At 40.3% G+C, this 20800-nt stretch overlaps 1 protein-coding gene across 1 annotated transcript in view; it reads left to right on the top strand.

Annotated features, from left to right (window-relative positions):
* Positions 1-453: 453 nt before the first annotated feature.
* The window catches only part of LOC307046845 (trafficking kinesin-binding protein 1-like), a 37286-nt gene continuing 16939 nt past the window's right edge, over positions 454-20800 (top strand). Inside the window, 2 exon segments of the mRNA XM_079693502.1 lie at positions 454-671; positions 9484-9678. The gene's annotated coding sequence lies outside the window, so the exon portion shown is untranslated.

Here is a 20800-nt window from a genome sequence, read left to right on the forward strand (position 1 = left end):
TTGCAAGGTTTTTCGAATATTTTGTCCATCTCCTTTTTTGTGATAGTAGGGCTGAAATCATTTGTCAAATGAATTGATTCATATATTTGGAATACAAAAATAATTGGGACCTTTTTTGATGATTGAACCTGTTTCTGTTCTGTTATCCTATATCCATAGGATATGTGTTTAATTCATATATTCAACTTAGGAAAGACTGTCAAACCAAGCTTACGATTATGTTCTTCCTCCTTCTACTTTTATTTGGAATCTTTCTTTATTTTTGAGCCATGTTTTTGCTTATTTTAAACAGGTAATTTAGTCTTCTCTTATTGACTTTATCTCTCTTTTATTCTCTTTCAGGTATGCAGTGATTTACCTCCGTACATCCAAGTGTGTGGTTCTGCTTCTTTTCCCATTCCTGTCTTGGCTAGTCTTGTCCATGGCTGGTCGTGTTTTTAATCGGTAACCATCCAGCGGCAAGCTGGACTCGAAGACGTCACCTCCCCTCACCTGCTCCTTTGCCCCGCCCCCTCAAAAGTCTTCAGGTCAAACAGCGCGGCTCCACGACTCTGGGCTCCGATTGGCAAGTGAAGAGGAGGAGGAAGAGGAGGAGTATGTCATTGAATCAAGTCGACCCGGTACAAGACAGGAGTTCACAGCCACCTACAGAGATGCAGAAACCATTACTGGTAATGTTGCAAGAATACGTTATAACCTTTTGTAGACAAAACTTACTTGAATCCATTTGCACTAGATGCATTTATATTAGGGGTGGGCGATATTGAAAAATATGTTATCACGATATTTTTCAAGCAGTATCACGATAGACGATATATATCACGATATTTTTTCATGTCGGTTATTATGGTTATTTTTCACGTTACTTAACAGTACAACCACCTACAAGGAAACAGAAACTAAAACAAAAAGGAGTAACAGACCAAAATAGCATTTCAAGCTGGTTTTATTTCTGAAATGAATCCCTGAATGAACAATTCAACATTTTGATATGGCTTCTCAGTATAAAAATGAACTTTCTGAGGTAGCACTAGCAGTGAACATCAATAAACATGAAAAGGACGGTAAAACATAACGAAGTAAAACATAAAACATCAATGAGGAAAAGTCAGTGCCAAACAATTAAAATGTAAATTTAGACTTGAAGTGCAATAAAATACTTTAGCATAACTGAAGGGAAAAACTATATAAATACCTTATTGATAAAATAAAATATAAGCCAACAGAATCAAACAAGACAATAAATAAAGTGCAATACTGTCTGAATCCTGACTAGACAGCTTTAGAGCATGTCTTTCACATCAGTTTATTTTTTTTATAGTTTTAAAAAAAAATGTTTATCACCATAGATACGATATCTCTGAAAAAGCATATCGTGGAGACCTAATATCGTCACGACGATATATATCGTCATATCGCCCACCCCTAATTTATATATAATGCAGCTGTCAAATATGCCCTCCTAGTAAATATCCATCTTGTAGCATGGTCTGAGTCAATGCAATATGGTTGGGTATTAAATAAGTTTTACATGAAATTCAACCTAATTTAAAAACCTCTAAGAATTCAAGTTTACTATGAGTAATTGTCATGGTCAGTTTGTGGTCTATTTTGGATAAAGTGAGACTGAGGCATGTGGAGCTGTGAGAAAGGGTCACTCTCTGCCCCTTTTTCTAATGTCACATCCTGTCAGTGAAGCAGCTCCAGGGGACCTCAGCTCTGTTTACAAGCCAGCATGTGAGAGGAGCTCCCAGTGGAGGGTCTCCATTAGCTCTTTCACTCATCTCCCCTCCTCCGCTTATCTTTCTCTCCGAGCGAGCAGCGAGACACTCATGTTTTGTCCTCAGTGATCACAATTTAGCTCTGCCATGGCCCAACTAATTGTGACCAAGTTTCTGACGGACTCTTAACTATTAAAGTGTATTAAAGTCCCTTTTGTAATGCTGTCCTAATCATGCAACAGCCTATATTGTCCCAAACTCGATTTGAAACAAACCCTGATGACAGGAAAACATTAAAAAAAAAACGTTTGACAGACTACATTATAATGTAGTACTACAAACACACTAAGAGACAAGTTGTCTTGTGATGAGACTTTAAGGACAACTCCTACGTTTCAGCAGTGCTCAGACTCAATTTAGCAAGACGTTTCCTGGAGAAACTGTAAGAAATGGGGCCCGGGGGAAGGGAAAGGGAGCCTTAATACAACTTGGCCTAAAGCCACATCAACAAGGCCATGAGGGTTGCCATGCATTGTACAGCACCAGACTAATGGGTCGGTTGAACAGTGATTGAGACTCTTGCCGGTTCTTACAAACAACAGGAAAATAGTTTCCTTCTAAGGTTTCCTGTAGCACACACCCTCCTACCCCTTACAGTGACCTTAGTTCCTTGTATTATTTGAACACAAAGTGGAAAAATGGCATTTAAAATTCTAGAGCTTCTGTTGTTTCTCCCCTTAAACACTCAGAAATGTGTCTCTTCTGTCTGTACATCTATTTAGTATCACATTTATTTTCACAAGGTCCTACTGGACTACAGCCTACAGTGGTTAAGAGCCTGGAATCTCTCTGGAAAGGTCATCAGTCTATCACAGAGCTACATTCACTACAGGCAGTTCAAAGTTGTCAGGTCACCAATTGGAGGACACCAGAGCACCCAGATGTCCTGTCTTGTTTCCTTCTAGATGGAGACGCTGAAGTTTAGCACAGCAGTAGTTTTGCAAGAGCTTCTTCATGGGAAGCTAAATGTTGTGTGTAGATGTGTGGAGTCCATGCACTGGAAAGGGCGCTAACAGTTTTTATGGGCTCTGGATTAGTGCATTTATGGCTACTTCCTACTGCATGCTGTTCTCCCATGATTAGGTAAGCAGGTGGAGGACAAAGTATCAGGAACACTGTATTGTTGTGACAAGTACAGTAGCCTTGAAGCTTGTTTTGAAGCTTATTACTTCAAGTCTCAAGTGTAAGATACCTTTTGTAGGAAATGTTTGCGCCTGTGTTGCATTATATTGTTAGGCTGTAACTAACAATTATTTATACCATCAATTACCAGCCACATTTATCGTTAGGTCAATACCATGTCAGAAAATAGTGCAAAAAGTCAGTTTCTTAAAATCCAAGGTAATGTCTTTAATTATCTCTTGTTTTACTCCAAACAGAGTGTTTGGTTAAAAAAAACAGATGCAAAGAGAATTCCACATATTTGAGGCTTTTAACCTTATTTTCCCGGCATGACAATTTCCTTTAATGATTAATCAATTATCAAAATCATGATAATGTTTCTTACAATCTACAAATCCGTTATTAGCTGAACCTGGGAGAAAAATGTAATTGCATCACAGTCTCCGTTTCACTTTTGCCTGTCTTTGGTTCTGATACTGTCAAGATTTCCAGGTTAATGTTGTGTGTCTTTGTTTTAATGTAGTATTCTATGACAATACTCTGATCTCCTAAAGATTTGAATGTGGTAGTGTCATTTATTTTCCCGTGACTTGAACCTGGCATTATCAGTCAGACAGAGACCAGTGTTTCCCTTACCATTGTCTTGGAGGGGCGCTGCGCCCCGCCAACGGAGTCCCGCACCCTCCCTGAAATTCAAGGTGTTTAACAAAAAATAATAATAATTGTAATTCATTTTTTATATATATAGCACCAAATTGCAACTAATCTATATCTACTGTCACTTTTCACATTGAACATGTGCTTTTTTTATTAAATAAACTAAACGCTTTCATTTTAAGTTGTGAGTTTAGTGTTTTTGACCCTAAGAAATACTGATGCACTAATCGATAACAATAATCCACAGCTCCTCTCTCTGCTCCAGAGGATTTAAAAAAATATATCTCAACATACCCCTACCCCTCCAAGCAGTAAACCTAGGGGAAACACTGCAGACTGAACAGACACAGATTGGTACATGCTAGTGCAACAGCTAAACGGGTACATTTTTTAAATCAGATGGTGAAATACCATGCTGTTGTCATATCTTCTGTAGTCATTTGTCTTTAACACTATCATCATTTAAGGGCAGTACAGTGGAGCAGGATGGATGAGTGCTGCCATCTGCTGGTATGGAAGATTACAAAAAAATCAACATGTTTCATTATCACATGTTGTATTTCACGTTTTTACTTCTGTCCCATCATTCTTTGTCAGTCACGTCTGCTGCCTAACAAACTAGTTGAATACTTCCCTGCCAAGAAAGAAAGTTTGTGTGTATGTGTGCGTATCATTTCACTAAGCCTTGAGGATGAATGAACACAAAAAGCTGAATAGAGTAGCTCATTGCTATGGGGCAGTTCCTGGGCGTGGGGTTAATTCTCCATGGTTACCAGCCAGCATTGATGTAAGGAGTTGAGTAACTGTGGAAATTATTATGGGATGCTGGTTAGGAGAGAGAGAGAGAGGGATAGAGAGAAATCAGGAGCCTTCAGGCAGAGAACTGGAAAGAGACTCAAGCAAAGTTACGTAAGTGGTCAAACGGAGAAGAATCCAAATTGCTGGGTCTGTTTCCTGACTCATCAAACCACGGCAGGCGAAACAACTCCATTGTGCTGAGAGCACAGCTTCACACACACACGCACGCACGCACGCACGCACGCACACACGCACACGCACACACAGTAGAGACGGAGCCAGAAACATGTCTTAATGTTTGAAGTGTGTGGAGAAATTAGCGATTGTAGCTTGTTCGTTCATGCTGTTGAGTTTATGATGAGTGCAGTCCTTTTGTAGGATTTAGAATAATCTTTGTGTCTGTTATGACACACTGACAGTATTTCCATGGATACAGGAGTTTCTTTTGTACAAAAAAGGCTGAACCTTCCAATGAATAACTAAGAGCAAGGACAGTGGCTAGCTCCGCACTTCACTGAGCAGGCTGAATGGGGAAATGATTTAGTGTAATGATCGGATTATAACAAATCAAAATACTTTTCCAGGGGAGTTTGTGATAAAGTCATACAGGAAAACCCCGCCCTGACACCGATTTGACAAAGACGTCTAGGCTACAATGCCTGCTCAGTTTCTGTCTTTGTTACCTGGCTCATAAAGGTGGTGTTGTTAGCATGTGACGTTTCCTGTGTACATATCCGATACGACCACATGTCCTGTCATGTCCATGCCTCCTTTCGAGCTCTTGAATCAGTCTTATTTTACATAATATGAGCTTGTTACTGCAACAATTGTAAAAAAAAAAATCACTTACAAGTTGTCGACCAAAATAATTGTCAGCAAGTTTAAGCACATAATCATAAAGGATTTCTTAACTTCTGCATCAGGATTTGTGCAACTGAAGGATAATTAGTGGTAATTATTATTTTACAAGTGTAGACAAGAAGGACACTCTTACTGGACTCTAAGCTTTATTGGGTTAGTGACATTTAAACACCTTGGTACGGTCCCCCACACGTAGACCTTTTTAGCTGCCAGTGATATTTGACCACGTTGACGTACTCTCCTGTATTTCATTCACTTAACCTCTGTGACCAGCGGCAGCTTTCAACTGTCGCCCGGTCTAATTCTGGACGGGGTTGTGCTGCAGCTCTATAAGAACAGTACTGAGGTATTTGTTTGAATGGCTCCAATGGGGGATATTGGGGGACGTGTTAGTGAATTAAAGTTCATAGTCAGGCCATTATTTGTATTGACTTTTGTCATGATACGTACTAAGGTTGTGTGGAAAGCAGCATGCACGCTCATACAGTGCCGGATTCAAACAATCCAAAATATGTTTTTCATAGATTGAATCCTTTTAAAGAAGACCTTCTCTCAAGGAAACCTTTCAAAATATTTGAACAACAGAATTCTTCACATTAGTCAGAATAATTCTCTGGATTGTCGTTGTCGCTATGCTTTCTGTCCTTTTGGCTTCTACTAATTTTGCACCTGGTACCTTGTCTGTATCTATTGTCTGTGTTAATACCCTGCTCCAGCGGTGGTGGATGGATCCAAGCACAAGTTAATTAAAGAATAGGTAGTGGTACCCAACATTTCTAAAATACAACCTTTTAGTCATCTACCATTACTTTGCAATAATATGAAATGTATGAACTTGATATACCCAACCTATTTAAACAGGATGTTTTGTAACTAATAATGATAAACTGATTAGTGTAGTTTCCAAGCTTAAAAACAAACTCGCTTATCAGGTGCATTTGATTGCAAAACAAACTGGGATCTGTAGGATTACAAAGAGAAAACTGAGTGGGTTTTTGGCAGTTCTTCTGCTGCAGCTCTGCATGTGTTGTGGATGTGATTACGGCTTTAAATGGGCTGAATCCGTCACATGACCTGTTGATCCTGCAGTTATAAAGAGTTTTCATTCTCTACTTCATTAGTATCTCTCATCAGGTATGAGTCTCTACATATACCTTTTTTTTAAATAGACTGTGGGGCAGCTAGGAAGACAAACAGTTACAGGAGCCGCTTCAAGCCTGCTGCTTAAGTGTTTATACTGGAGCAGCAGACAGACAGAGTGTGTGTGTGCAGCCCAAAGGAAGAGTCCAGCTGGGTTGTCAGAGAGGAAGAAAGAGGGGGTGGGGGGCAAGCTGCAGGGCGGTCCATGTGGCGTCATTGGCATGTCAGGCATGACGAACCAGTTTGGCTCGGGTCTCTTCTCCTCTTCACTCCTCCCTCTTTTCCTGTCTTTCTGTCTCTTCAACCCAATGCCGTCCTCTAAAACTTTTAGCACCCTCTCTCTCTCTAGTTCTTCCGGCTTCTCACCCTCCCAACAATCTTTCTCTTTCTCTCCCTCCTCTCCGGGTTACTTCTTGCGACCTTGCCTTCTGTGTTCAGTGGAAAATGTGATTGGGGGGCAGCAACGTTGGTGGTTGTCGGGCTTCAGGCACCATGAGTGAGTACACTGTGCACAGCGTGGGTTTCTGACAGTTTTCAGCTAGTCACGAGTCTGGCTAAGACACGGTGACACAGAGCTTATCTCGCTGCCTCTGTGTTCCCTTTGTTTGTCTGTCTGGGAATCAGATGTTGTGAAGTTAACGGAGCTGCAGGGATTCGGTTAACATGTTAACTGTTGTACTGTCATGTTAAATAACTTTAAAGCTTATCAGAGAACATTCAACTTTAAACTCTACATGATCTGTTTAAGGAAATGTTTGTAAAGGTTTATGATAAGTGTATTGTAGAAAGGTCAACTTGGCTCTGTAACTATCTCTTGCCTAACCTACTGTACCTTTATAGTTGACAGGAGGCAGCCATGTTGGACACAAGAGGTATTGGACATTACATTTGTACTTCAGTTTAGCAACATTTTACCAACATGAATCAAGCCTGTGTGCTTCTACAGTATAACCCTTCTTGTCTTAATCAACCTAGTTTAGATTCTCACTCAGTCCAGTGATACTTTATGTGCAGTGTTGCTACAAGTGTGGGTTAACTGTTAGGAGGCAAGTAAGCAACTTCTGTTTTACCACAAGCACTATTTGTATGTTTTTATTCATATCTTTAAACCAATTTCTTTGTCTTTTTGGATTATGATAAGTACATTTCTAGTGCTTAGCCCACATAATGCCTTGATCTTTTGATTTTGACACTTGTCTCTTTCTCACTCTGTGTCCTCTGCTCAGGTTGACATGTGTGTTTCTGCTCATATTGACAGTAGTCTATTCTTGCACTTGAACTTTCTTTCTCTGGTGGCTGCTAGCTGCTGCTAATGTTGCCATGACCCTGCGTGTTGTTTTCTTTGTGCCAGCAGTCTATATTTACATTTGATTATCGGACTTGAACTTCTTTCGGTCTTATATTCGCTTTGTTTATTGATCCTCAATATAACTTGAAATGTTTCCAAGTGGCAAAACTCAAATAGTTTTCTACAAAATACTACTTTCATACATTTATTTGGCAAAAAACAAGTAAGTTCATAGTTGTACTACTCTCCTGCTAGATGTAAGGTAGTCCTTGCATTGCTATTGACTGGTGGTCTTTAAAAGGGTTGACTGTCTCAAAGTAGAACACAAGTCAACAACACAGCTGTCGGTTGACTCTGCCCTTTGGAGGGTCCTGGTTAACTTTTGTTGCAATCTTTGCAACTTATTTAGCCACATCGTTTCTATTTAAGAACAGAAATCTAATCTTTAAATGACTGAAAACTAGATTTGTGAAAAGTAGCTCAGAGAGGTTGCAGTTGGAAAACAATAATTGTTTTACCAAATACAGCAAACGACACACATTAGATACTTGTCAATATGAAAATACTTGCTTTTCCAAAAAGAAAAGTATACATTTGAATGCTGTATTTACCCAGTAAGTAGGCTCAAACTTGTGTTTATTTTTTGTCTAGTCACAGAAAACCATATGTAGAATTAGCCTAATACAATGATAAGGCTCTCTTCTGAGCATCGTCACGCTATAATCGTAACGGCCCACATTATTATAAAACTTAGATTAACAATAACATGTCTTTCCTAATGGCTGGCATTGGTTGCCTTTGCATTTCAGTACTTACTTGTCTGTTGAAAGCTCATTGGCTGTGCTTCCTGAATGATTCCCCAGCTGTTGTGTATGTGTGTGTGTGTGTGTCGATGTATGTCTGTTTCCCCTTTTCAGCACAGCCAGTCATTCAGTCTGGATTAGCAAACTGTGAGAGACAGCATTGTTAGAGAGACAGACAGCAGAGAGCTACAGAAATAGAGGGAGACATTATTTGTTACTGTATGTTAAATCTGATTCGATGCTACTTCTCTAAGCTTGTAAATTCAACATTTCTGTAGAAAAAGTAGCTGAAATTTCAATTCTGTGTGAGCAGAGTGCACGTTAACAGAGTCATACATGGATTCCCCTTTAATAGCACACTAGACTGATGTTTCAACAGAGAGGCACATAGCTGAAAGCTTAGGTAAGATGATTTGGTTTTCCACAGCGGTTTCAGTGGGAGGCTGCTGTTGACTTTGCTAAGAGAGTTTGTGGACCGGTTTAGCTGCCATGCCAAAGAGCACTTCCTGTGATGGCGGCAGAGCTTTTATTATTTAACCCCATAGGGAGTTAATAAAAGGAGCAGAAACAGTTTTTCTGATAACTAGACATTTTAAATTGTCTCTGTACTTTTTTAAGAATGCTTGAGGTCTAAATAATAATGGCTGAGGTGCATAATTGCAGCCAGAATGCAACACATAGCAGTCTATTTTAATTTGCAGCAATGTAACTAAAGGGGAAGGACTAATCCAAGCGAGTCAAATGAATCTGAACCTTGAGTTTTGATTTGTAAGTAATGAATAGTATAGGCCTCACTTTACCACTAGAGGGCAGCCTATACTTTCCGCTGTAATGTTCTGATGAAATGTCTTGTTGAGGGGTATTAAAAATGAGGAGAGTAATTGTCACATTTATATTACCGAGGGTATTTATAACAATAGCATTCTGCCTATGATAATTTTTCATTCCTGTATAAGACAATATTATCAATCATGAAAGGTTTTGTCTAAGTCGAGAGAAATACTGTAAATTGTCCGTGTTTCCCTCTTTGCAGATGTGTGTAACAGTACTGATTTGCCAGAGCTCGAGATTATCAGCCTATTGGAGGAACAGCTGCCAGTCTACAAGCTGAGGGCGGACACCGTCTTCGGCTACGAACAAGATGATTGGCTGCACACGCCACTGGTGGAATCAGACTCTGCCCTCGAGCTGACTACTGAACAGATAGAGGAGACCCTTAAATACTTTTGTAAGTTCATCACATACTGTCTGTTTTATTAGAAATGTTACTAACAATATCAGTCCAATCACAAAATCTGTCACATCAGAAAAAGACAACTTTTGTTCATATTTCCTGATATGTTGCTGAATTTGCCACGTTAATACTTAATGTCAGACACTGGTGAACAGATCAGTAGATTTCTAGGTTTAACCTCCTGGACACTGTTATTGGAGAGTGACACTGAGGATTTAACTTTGATAGGAGAGAGATTTGAGCTGTATTCTGACCTTGAGCAAGTAGAAATCAAAGAGCAAGAGATGGCCTGCTGCCCATCAGTGTTAGCGAGACAGCTGACCGGTTGCCACAACAAACACACTTGATGCTTCTCCCCCTCTCTCTGCTGGTTGATGTTTTGCTTTCACTTGCACCCAGCCCTGTGTTGTGTATCTGTGCATGTGTCTGCACTCATCTTATCAGACTAGAGCTACCCACACATGTACGACAAACCAAGGAGACGTAGAGTGTGTTTTCTTTTTTCAACATCAATTATTCACTATTTGACGTCTACTTAAGAAGTGACTCAGGGTAAAATACAGCTCTCATTTTATAACGGCTTTATGAATTAACAGGATCATGTGCACACTGTTACATCACAGAGGTGGTGATTGATTGATTTAAGCATGTAACCTGTGGCATGAGGAAGACAGAGGCAACTGTCTGATAGAGAGCATCTTCATGTTGTGATGACATCACAGTCACGTGTCTCACTGATCAGAAGAGACACGTTGTGTCATTGATAAATGTTACCAGAGCCACCACTGGTGTGGCTGGTGATCAGTACAAACAACAATAATACATCTGTATTCATTATGGAGATTATTTTGTTTGTATTATTGTTCTTCTCTTCTTTATTGTCATCCGGTAGTGACTATATGTATCCCCTTCAGGGTTATTATCATCAACTCATACTGATACTAAAAGGAAAAATAAGCTGCAAAAAAAAATACAAAAACAACCGAATCTTAACAATAAAAAAAAAAACTAAAATGAATACAAATCCTATACTAGTGTAACCTTGATAGCATACAGGATTAACACATGATGAACTGTAGTTGAATCTCTTATGTAACCTCACTGTATGTGGAGCAGTGAAAATGTCCTCTCTTGCTCAATAGCATTAAACAGTTTAATGAGCACGAGTTGCATTTTAATTTTTTCATCATAAAGGCATAGTGTTAAAGCTTACTTTCTCCCAGTAAGCATCCTGCCTTTAGCCTTGTAGCTTCTGGTTGTTATCTTTTGTAAGCTTCATCCTATAAGTGTTGCCGTGTGTTGAGCTTATTCCCTCACTCCCCAGCTAAAATGACAAACTCTTGAATGCCCATTGTGTTCATTCATTTTGGGTTTGCCACGTCACCTCTGCCAACACTGCACTGCTTTGCTGCTAACTGCTCTAGATGCTATGCTGCTCAGCGCCAGGCCTTGGCAGTGTGAGCCTGTTACTATAGCAACCTCACAGAAGGACAAAGTAGAGGAGAGGGGGCGATGCTTGCATTACAAATGTGGGGCGGGAGCAGGCTAGTGATACTGCTCCCTTTGATTGGCTGTGGGCATCCTCTAATCCCACCCACCCCACTGTGTCATGATTCTCATCATCTCTGCTGCAAAACCCGTGACTGCTGCTGCTGCTGCTCTCTCAATCCCTGTGTTTATTGAGTCATTGTTAGAGATGCGGAGTTGCATGTATAGATATAGTGCTGTCACTGAGCAAGGGACATTACAAAAGAGACGACAATTGTTGTAGTGACCTCCGATAGAGTGGGCCAGAGGACACACTGCCAGCAGTACAGGGGGATATATTAACAGGAAGCTATTAATGGATGGAGACGTGAGAGGATAGAGGCTGGCACATATGCTGAAGCTCTGGAGTGACTGAGAGAAACCAATGGACGGCATAAAGGACGGAAACCAGAGGACACAGACTGGTTCTAAATAAGCGACACATTTGCTGAGACGAACCATGGAAAAAAAGGATAATAAAGTGACTATGTGTTTTTTCTGCTGACAACTGATGACGCAAGTACTGGTTTTCTGGGATGACACGCAGAAATGGAACGGGAAATATGGAGCATAACACGCTGACACTTTGCTGTTAATGAGTGTCGGCCAGAAATGGAACATATGATGAGAATGGCCAGGCTCTCACTAATAATGACTGTGTGCCAGCTGGGAGCTGCTAAGCATGCTGGGGGAGCAGAACTGGACAGTTGACTGAGTAACAGACACTATCAGTAACTCGGAAGACCCCAGCCACCACTGGTTGTCTCAAAGCATGCTGGGACATTGGAAACAGTGAGGATGAACAGAGGAGGCCAGAGCAGAGGGCAGAGGTTTGTGAGGGGGGACTATTACGAGCTGGACTGGTACTATGACGAGTGTGCTGATGGTAAGACTCTTTATGCTCTGACGTGTAGTTGTAGAGGAGTTGACTAAGACTACTAACGTCACTGATGTTACTGGCTAGGTAGACATGGTAGGAGGTTGATTTTATACACACTATAGTGGCTTCTGTTAGGAATTGTATGAGATAAAGTGATGTGGAGTTTGATATACTGAGTATCCAGGCCAAATCAACCATATTATCCCGATCTGAATCCAAATATGCTTACTTTTCAAAATGACACTACAATACACTAGAATCACATCATGAATCAACTCATTGCAGTCTGCGATATCAAAACAAGACACAAGCTGTCGAGAAACTACCATGACACAAAAAGTGAGCTGCACAGTCAATAAGATGTAGACCTCAACGTACAGTAGCCTATGTGTAAAGTCTAATTACAGAAAATTAATCAGATCTAGTGTTAGAAAGTACTTCTTGGACTACATAATTTGGGAACTAAAGTTCATTGATATATTGAATGCTTAGATAATGCCATGTCTGTGTCGTAGAGTTGTTTGATAACCACTGGCCAGATTGTATAACATGTCCTCTGCTGACCCACAGTGACGTTAAAGCGAGGAGAGATCGTGACAGGATCAAGCTGGATTAGTTCATATTAAACCAGTTTTGTGATAGGTAGACATTTACCCCAACCACATAATAGAAACAGTGAATTATAAGGTACTTAAACCCGTAAAAGATACAATCCTTTAATTGTCCTCCAGTTAAACCTCTAGTGGAGTCATTAACCTGACTTCTTGCTACTCACCTTCATTTACATGTAAGAGAACACAGAGAATGTGACCTTGTGCACTAACATTCAGGACACAATAAAAGATCTAGGCAGATGTCAGCAGGCAGTGTCTGCTGGATACAGTGGGTGTTGAAACAGGTATTCTGTGGACGCTGAGTCAGTGATGCTTCTAAAATAGTCGCTCATATGACTAGCTGTAGGTGCAGGAAGTGTGGCTGGAGCAGGGCTCGAGTGGTGACTCGTCTGTGCAGGTAGTGAATCTGTATAGAGGCTTGTTGGTTGTGCTGATATCAGCTGCCTGCTTATCACAGCTGCTGATAAACAGACACCAGCTGACCTGAAGAGATGTATGGGAAGTGGTGGCAAACGCTGTTTATTTTTGAGAGGATAGGTAGGCAGTTGATAGATTGTCAAAGTAGCTATGAGAAAGGAAGTGATGCTTGTTGGGAGATATTGTGAAATAGCCTCCATATGACATGTAAATGCCATTTGATTAGGATTGATTAATGGCGAAGAAAAAACCTATTTTAACCATAATGTCTGTTTTCATCTCATGTTAATGTCTGTATATTTTGTTACACCATGTCTTTCCAATGTGGCATAAGGAAACCTACAAATGTAAGAAAACATAGTTAGTCATAAGCATAACAAATACAAGATTAATAAAAGAAAATTAATACAACTCAAACACTGTAAAAATGCATATTTATTGTAGATTTCTGTTAAGTGATATTCATTTATGTATTCTTCCCAATTTCTTACAAAAGCAGTATTTAGCCTTTTGTGGATAGTGACTAAAGATTGACGCACACACACAGTCAAGACCTGTGGAGGGCTGATGGCACCTGGTCATGTGACGTGTGACTAACAGGTTCAAGCAGTGGTCGGTTTATTACAGGCCTGATGGCGCTGCCTCTGGCTCTTCCTGTTGTCGATCTCTCCTCCCTTGTCTTCTAAGCTTTGTTATAGTCTATATCTTAATGTGCTATGTAATCCATTTGACTCAATTCAGATATGACCTGCTTTAATTGCTGTCAATTTGGCTAAGCAAAGGTGCAATTTTTGTATATATAGTTGTATATTTTGATATGTGCTTTAATTTGAAGGTTTGATGTAGTAATGGAGATTATGTTGTTATGTGCACTATGTTATGCATGTGTGTCAGGGATGCTCTGTCGAGATCCTTGCATAACAGTTCAAACGGCTCTGTCAGCACCCCCCACCCCGTGTGAGCTGTGCAGATGAAATGTCCGAAATGTTATTTAGCCATAGCTGCTAACACATGTTTGGTTTCCTGTCTTGTGTGAAATGTTTCCTGCTACACACTGACTATCCATTTTCCAATGAGATCTTTTTGCTGAAATGAGCGAGGGACATGCCGTTTGTTTGAGAAATCCACTCGTGTAGCGTAGAGGCAGAAATAGAAAGCAGCTGGTTCGGTGTTATTCTGAGATTTGCATGGGAGCAATACAGAAGTAGGTTAGCTTATATTTAGCTCAATGATTTGCATTCTGCTCTGAGCCACACTTGTCAATAGCATTCTGCCAAATATTCTTTGGCACTTTGGATGGAGGGCAACCAGGAGGACAGAGAGGGGCTGGGAGGGGGCAACATCTCTAGGGAGCGGGGTGACAGGGTTGAGGGATAATCACAGGAAACAGGAATGGAGCTGGGAAACAAAGCATGGATTTGTGTGCCAGTACCTAATTTGGTTTGAGAAACCACTGCAAATTGCTTGAATAGTGTGTATTCAAGCTTTAAATAAGTAATATATTTTAAATTGGAATTTTCTCCACTACATCACACAAGTTTGCATTTGCTTTTAGAGTCTAGATTCATCACTGGGAGAATGATTGGATTTTCTGTTGCTTTTTACTAGAAATGACCGGCTGTATTCTTTCTACAGTTTTTCTGCCAATAAGACCATTGAGCCATACAATCGTTGTTTTAGCTTGGTGGATTTTCTTGATTTCAACAGGTTTATACATGCAACCGTCTAAATGGTATTTGTGTAAATGTATTGTCCAATTAATGCTACCAAACTACTCTACAGAATAAGTTTGTCAACAGAGACTGAACATAGAAATGTGGTGAAAAGCGAGAGTGCATGAAAGGGAAAACCCAGTGGAGTGTAAATAGTGATTGTGACCAGAAAAGCAATGGGATAGTGTAAACAGTTCCTAGAAGCATTAAGCGCTGTTTGTCTTCGACTCCTTTGTCATTTCTCCATTGGACCATTGTGAGGAATTACTCAAGCCTGTAGGACAGTGAGCTGGCATCAGATTTCCAAACCAATTACAGTAACTATAACAATTGATCAGTGACTAATGAGCAGAAAAGTGGGCTGCTTTGATGCTGCTTATATTCATTTATTATCAGGTATTACTTACTCAAATGGACATGTCACATTTACATCCAGTTTAAATGTTCAGTTATTCTCCAATTGTCTTTTTGCATGTGACATTTAGGTCTTGAATGGTATAGTTTTATATTTTGCTAAAGTAGTTGGTAGTAGTAGTTGGTTGGTCCATGCTTTCAAAGTTTGCTAGATGGGAGACAGACTTGGAGAGACGGGTTTTGAAGTTTGCTATTGGATCCTTCCTTTTGCTTCCATTTGTATTAATCCCTATTGAAGCCATGGCATGTTCTGGTCAACGTGACCCAGTTCAATCTTTTCTTGCTTTTAAAGTTGTCTTTCTCTGACAGTTTTAGGGCTGTAGTCTTGAAATTGGATTTGTTTGATAACTTAAAAGTCCTTCCCAATATCGAATTTCCTGTACAATTCCAAATTAGGATGGAGTGGATAGGTGAAATCAGCTCTGCATCATAGCCAGTTTGTACAGTACACAGGTGTGCAGTCAATTTATATGGCAGTAGTTGCATAAAGATGTGAGAGTACTACTCACTATCTCTGAACTTTGCCTCTGTAACAGCATCAGCTGCTACTGATCCCCCTCCAATGTCTCTCCAGTCTTCAGCGCTCATGTTTAATAGCCTACAATTATACCGATTTTTTAAATGTTTGGAATTTCAAGAGAAAACACATGTACAGTTAAATACTCAAACACATCATATTGTCTTTAACCTAAGAGAAGAGCAAAAATAACATAACATTGGTAAATCCCAGAAAAGATTGGTACTAATACATTGAGATATCATTGATATTACCAACATAAACAGGACAGTTGTTCTTCTATCACTTCCTCCTTCACATGATATCCTTATAAATGAGTGTTATTTAGGGTGGATGGAAAATGCTTAAACTGTCCCTTCTAGATGTTTTTCCGATATCATTACTTCCCGGTACATATTAAAATTTGTTTAGGATTTCCCTTAATGAATTCGATCATTTAGAAAACTTCCAGCCCAATTGAAACTATTCAATGAATCTCCCCTGATGACACAGGTCGCAGGTAGATGTGTAAACACTTTCACCTATAAAGATTTCACTGTGACTGGCACGCCCTGGAAACAGGTGCACGTCTATTATTGTTCGCTCTGCCCAGTGCCCTATTGTCACCACAGAGGCTGAACAGGACTGTACCAAGTTAGTTTCACTTGAGGGGGGTTTGTTCCCTTAAAGATCCCATATCTTGGCCATTTCTACTGATCATAATTCCATTGTTGAGGTCTACTAAAATAGATTTAGATTGTTCAATGTTCCAAAATCACATTGGTTTCTCATACAGAATCTCTGTATAGTATGTGTATTCACTCTCTGCCCTACAAGCCTTGTTGGAGCTCCTGCCCCCCCCTCCCTATGAGCCCACTGTGCTCTGATTGGTCAGCTCGCCCACTCTGTTCTGATTAGTAAACCACCGTTACAGCTGAACATCAGTGTTTATGTTTTACAATGGCATTTGTTAGCAACCAGAAAAGAACACCAGTAATGAAAAACAGATGAGAATGCTGCGTGGGGTCTAGGTGCCGTGTTGGCGGGACGTTGCGGGGCTCGGTGGTCCGCCCTGTGGGGCTTAAGGAGCGGACAGTGTGAGGTGGATTACTGGTGTCGTTTCTGGTGGCACTGTGTGCCATGCCAGCGGACACCGTGGAGCTCAGCTGAGCTGCTCGGGAGTCCACCCTGGCAGAGGGTGTGCCTATTGTTCTATAGCTGTGTGGAAATTGGTCCATTTGGACTTAGTGATGTCAATAGGCCCCGGAGGAAAAAAATGGAAAAAGAAAAATCTCCAGCGAGGCGTTCTGGGGCAGCATAGACACGTCTTTTCTGTGTTAAGAGTTTTACTCGCCACAGAGTTTACTTTGAGGGTTTACAGGTTTACACTGTGGACCTCTGTGGACCTCTGTCACCTGTCAGCGCAACTTACATGATGCCGTTTAAAAAATATAATAATAAAGGGTGGTGCCGCCCGTCAACGAACCGAGCCGGCCTTTCTGCGCGACCGTCACTCAAATGCAGGACGCGGGACAAATAATAAAACTGCTGTGTGTGCAGTCCCGCACTAAGCGGGACACCTGGTCACCCTACAAACACACGGCGCTGCCCCTCACACACACACGCTTCAAATCAAGTTGCATAAATACTTGAGCTACGTTTTTTTTGTAATTACTGAGAAATGTATTATGTTTTCGTCCTTATTACAGCAAATATACACTTGCAACTGATAACACTGGCAATAATTTTATATCCATTGGACTATTACAAAAAAATCATGCTTCAAAAAAGTGGAGGCTCCAAATAAGTGGGGCTCGTTGCACTACACGTCTAACGACCATTACACCACTGCCTCCAACCAATGCTGTCTCGTATGGCAACCAAGTACCTTTGTGTTCAGGGAAGCAGCGTGCCAAGCGAGAGAGTGTTCAGTTCAGCAGGTGATATCCTACGCTGTGAAAGGGCCCGTTTGGATCCAGAGAGCAGATATGCTCATCTTCTTGAAGATGAATGCACAAAACTGAACTGTGATGGGATTTGTTTTCTTTCATCAGGCAAAAAATATTTTAATGATGCTATTTGTTTTATGCGCAATGCCGAGATCTCATGATCCTTTGTGTTCTCTGGTCAGTCGAATCTCAGGATGAATATTGATTATACTGATGCTATTTTCTTTTTCCATTGACAAGATCCCACCTGATGGTTGTTATAAAAGATATTGCAGAATCTGTTTTCTTCATAGATAACGTGTTTCATTGTTTACTCAGTACTAAAAGGTCCAAGTCCCACAATTGAATTTAATAATTTGACATGTTAACTACATCATAAAGCGCTTCATGGGAGTAATTGCGAGATGATTCAATTTTTCCCTTATGCAACATGAAAGTATCACGATATGTATCTGAGTATCGTTCAGTGGTATCGTTATTGTAAAATAGTCAACGATATGCAACCCAAGTTGACAGGTTGAGCATGGCAGAGATAAATAGTACAGATTACTGTCAAAGCTCTCATGTGTTGTGTTAATACATATTTTAACTACTTTTCTGATTGTCAATATCAGATTCCTATACAGTACATGTCTGTGTGTCCACCCCTCAGTCTGTGGTAAAATGGAATAGCCCATTCACTGACCAGTCACAGAGGAGAAGGGGAGGAGTCAGGTTATCTGGTTGTCTCACAGGGCTACCTCTGGGAACAAATGACACACACACTTTTAGAAAGTCATTCAGCAAACATGATTTGGTACTTGACAGACAGACTTTGGCAGTCAAGTACAGTGGATATGGTATCCACTATACACACCTACTGTCGTCTTTGGCACACACAGATTAGGTTTTTATTTGTGGACTAAAAACACCCTGAAGTGCACACGGAACAGGTAGGAGCCATGGCGACACACCTGCAGGCTTCGTGGTTTAGAGGATAGTCTCAGGGCCAGAGGGGAGGATGGACTACTCCCAGCAGTCAGAGGAGGACGAGGAATATGTTTGTCTACCTAGTCATGAAAGCACTGAGCTTGAGGATGAAGAAGAAGATGAAGAAGAAGAAGAAGAGGAGGAAGAGGAGGAGGAGTATGTGTGTCATCCCGGTGAGGAGAGCACAGAGCAGGTGGAAAAGGAGATGGATGAAGAGCAACAGGTTCTGTGTGAAGGTAGTCTTCTTTGAGTTGTGCTTGGCTCTTGCTATGAGGGTCATGAAATTGATTATTGTACTTGTGTAACCCTTCAGAGGGAGTTTTGTCTCCTATGGGTGCTTTCTTAATATTGTTAGTGCAGTCCTTAATGTTGGTGTTGGTCTGATTTGACATGTTCAAATATGGGTTGGGCTGTTTTCTTTCCAGCTGTCACTGCAGTGCCAGCTTGCTACATTATAAATCTATTTAATAATGCCAAAGCTTCTTACATTATATTAAAGTCTTTTTTCACTTGTGCGTAATCCCTTTGCAAATTTCACAGTAACAATCCAGACTTGTTACGGACGTTGTAAGAAAGAAAGCTGAGAGACAGGAGCAGATAAAGACACAACATAAATATTAATAATATAGAGATTTGTAAGACTTGTACTAAAGGTTAATGGAGCACTTCTTAGTAACCCGGTGAAATGAAAGTAAAATGACAAACATAAAGTATACATGAGATACAGAGGTTAATCAGGCATCAACATGTTATATATTGGCAATGAAGATGAAGTTCAACCCAGGTCCAATAAGGAACAGTACTCAGTGGTATATATTACATTACATTTTAACATGGGCTGTGTTTTGGTCATTGATTAGAATAACAGTGGCTTCTTTCCGTCTGTTGTCCTGGTGTTGTTTGTTGTCCTTGAACCTGTGTGTTGTCTGTTGCCCTGTAGCAGCATGGGGGCTGACGGAGCTAAACTGCAGACGTCTGGCTCCACCAGGAGTCTGCTCATTGCTCCCTATTGAGATTTAATTACATTTCAACTCAGAACCAAACTTATCTTATGGGGTTGCTTTTAACATTACACTTGTTGTGACATAAATGGTACAATTGACTGAAATTAAACATTTTCCCCTCTTTATTGTTCCTGAAAATAGAACAAAGAGAGGGATAGAAGTGAGTGGCTCTATCTTAAGTTACCTGCTGTGCGTATAAACACCAGGAAAGCATTCCGATCACGTTCCAATATTAAGTTGCATCTCCTTTAAAGTTACATTGGCCTCCTCTAACCTCTTGTCCTCTCTTTTTCCTTTCACCGCCCATTTATGACCACAGTGGAATAATAAAGTAAAATGTTATTAATTAAACCTCTCAGTATTGCAGGAATTTCACAAGTAGCAGTTTGCAGACATGACCTGTCCACCATCATTATAAAGGCTCTCTATATTGGCATACAATCTTAAGTATTTATTATTTTTAGTTGTACCCCCTTATTAATCTAACTTGGATGGCTTTATGATGGAAATAAAAAAATAAACTAGCAGGGTGATGTATAGAAGAGGACATGCGCTCACACATGCACACAGTATGACAGGTAAACAGGTGCAGCCTGCACCTTTTGCTATCAAGTGTATGATCTCATTATTGGCTAAAGAACAAACATATCTTGTATCAGTGCATTTCTTTGTCTACCTGTGTGTGTGCATGTTCTAATAAGAATGTTTCCTGGTTGTAGTTGCAGTTGCCAATGCCTGCTGGTTCCCTTGGTAACACCATGTGCCTCTAACAGATCACCCAGGAGAGAAGCTTATACATGTGGATGTTTTTATGCTTGTGTGTATGTATTTACTGTGCCTGTGTCTTGGATAAATACTCAAACGAAATATTTTTTGTACAATTTAGCATATGCAGACATGTTGATGGTGAACAACAGTATTATGCTTACTAAAAAGCAGCATTTTAGCATGCTAATCTTAGCATTAGCAGGTATAAATGCGTTTAGGTTCAGCCTCTCAGACTTAGCTTGACTGCAGACGATTAGTGTAGACTCTTGTTTAAGTAGTACTTCTTAGCACCCTTAAGTATGTTTGAAATGTTTTGAGTTTAGAGAGAAATGGTTCAAATCCTGTCCGTACTATGGGAACAAAAGT

Source organism: Notothenia rossii (assembly GCF_949606895.1).
Source record: "Notothenia rossii genome assembly, chromosome: 7".
Lineage (NCBI taxonomy): Eukaryota > Metazoa > Chordata > Actinopteri > Perciformes > Nototheniidae > Notothenia > Notothenia rossii.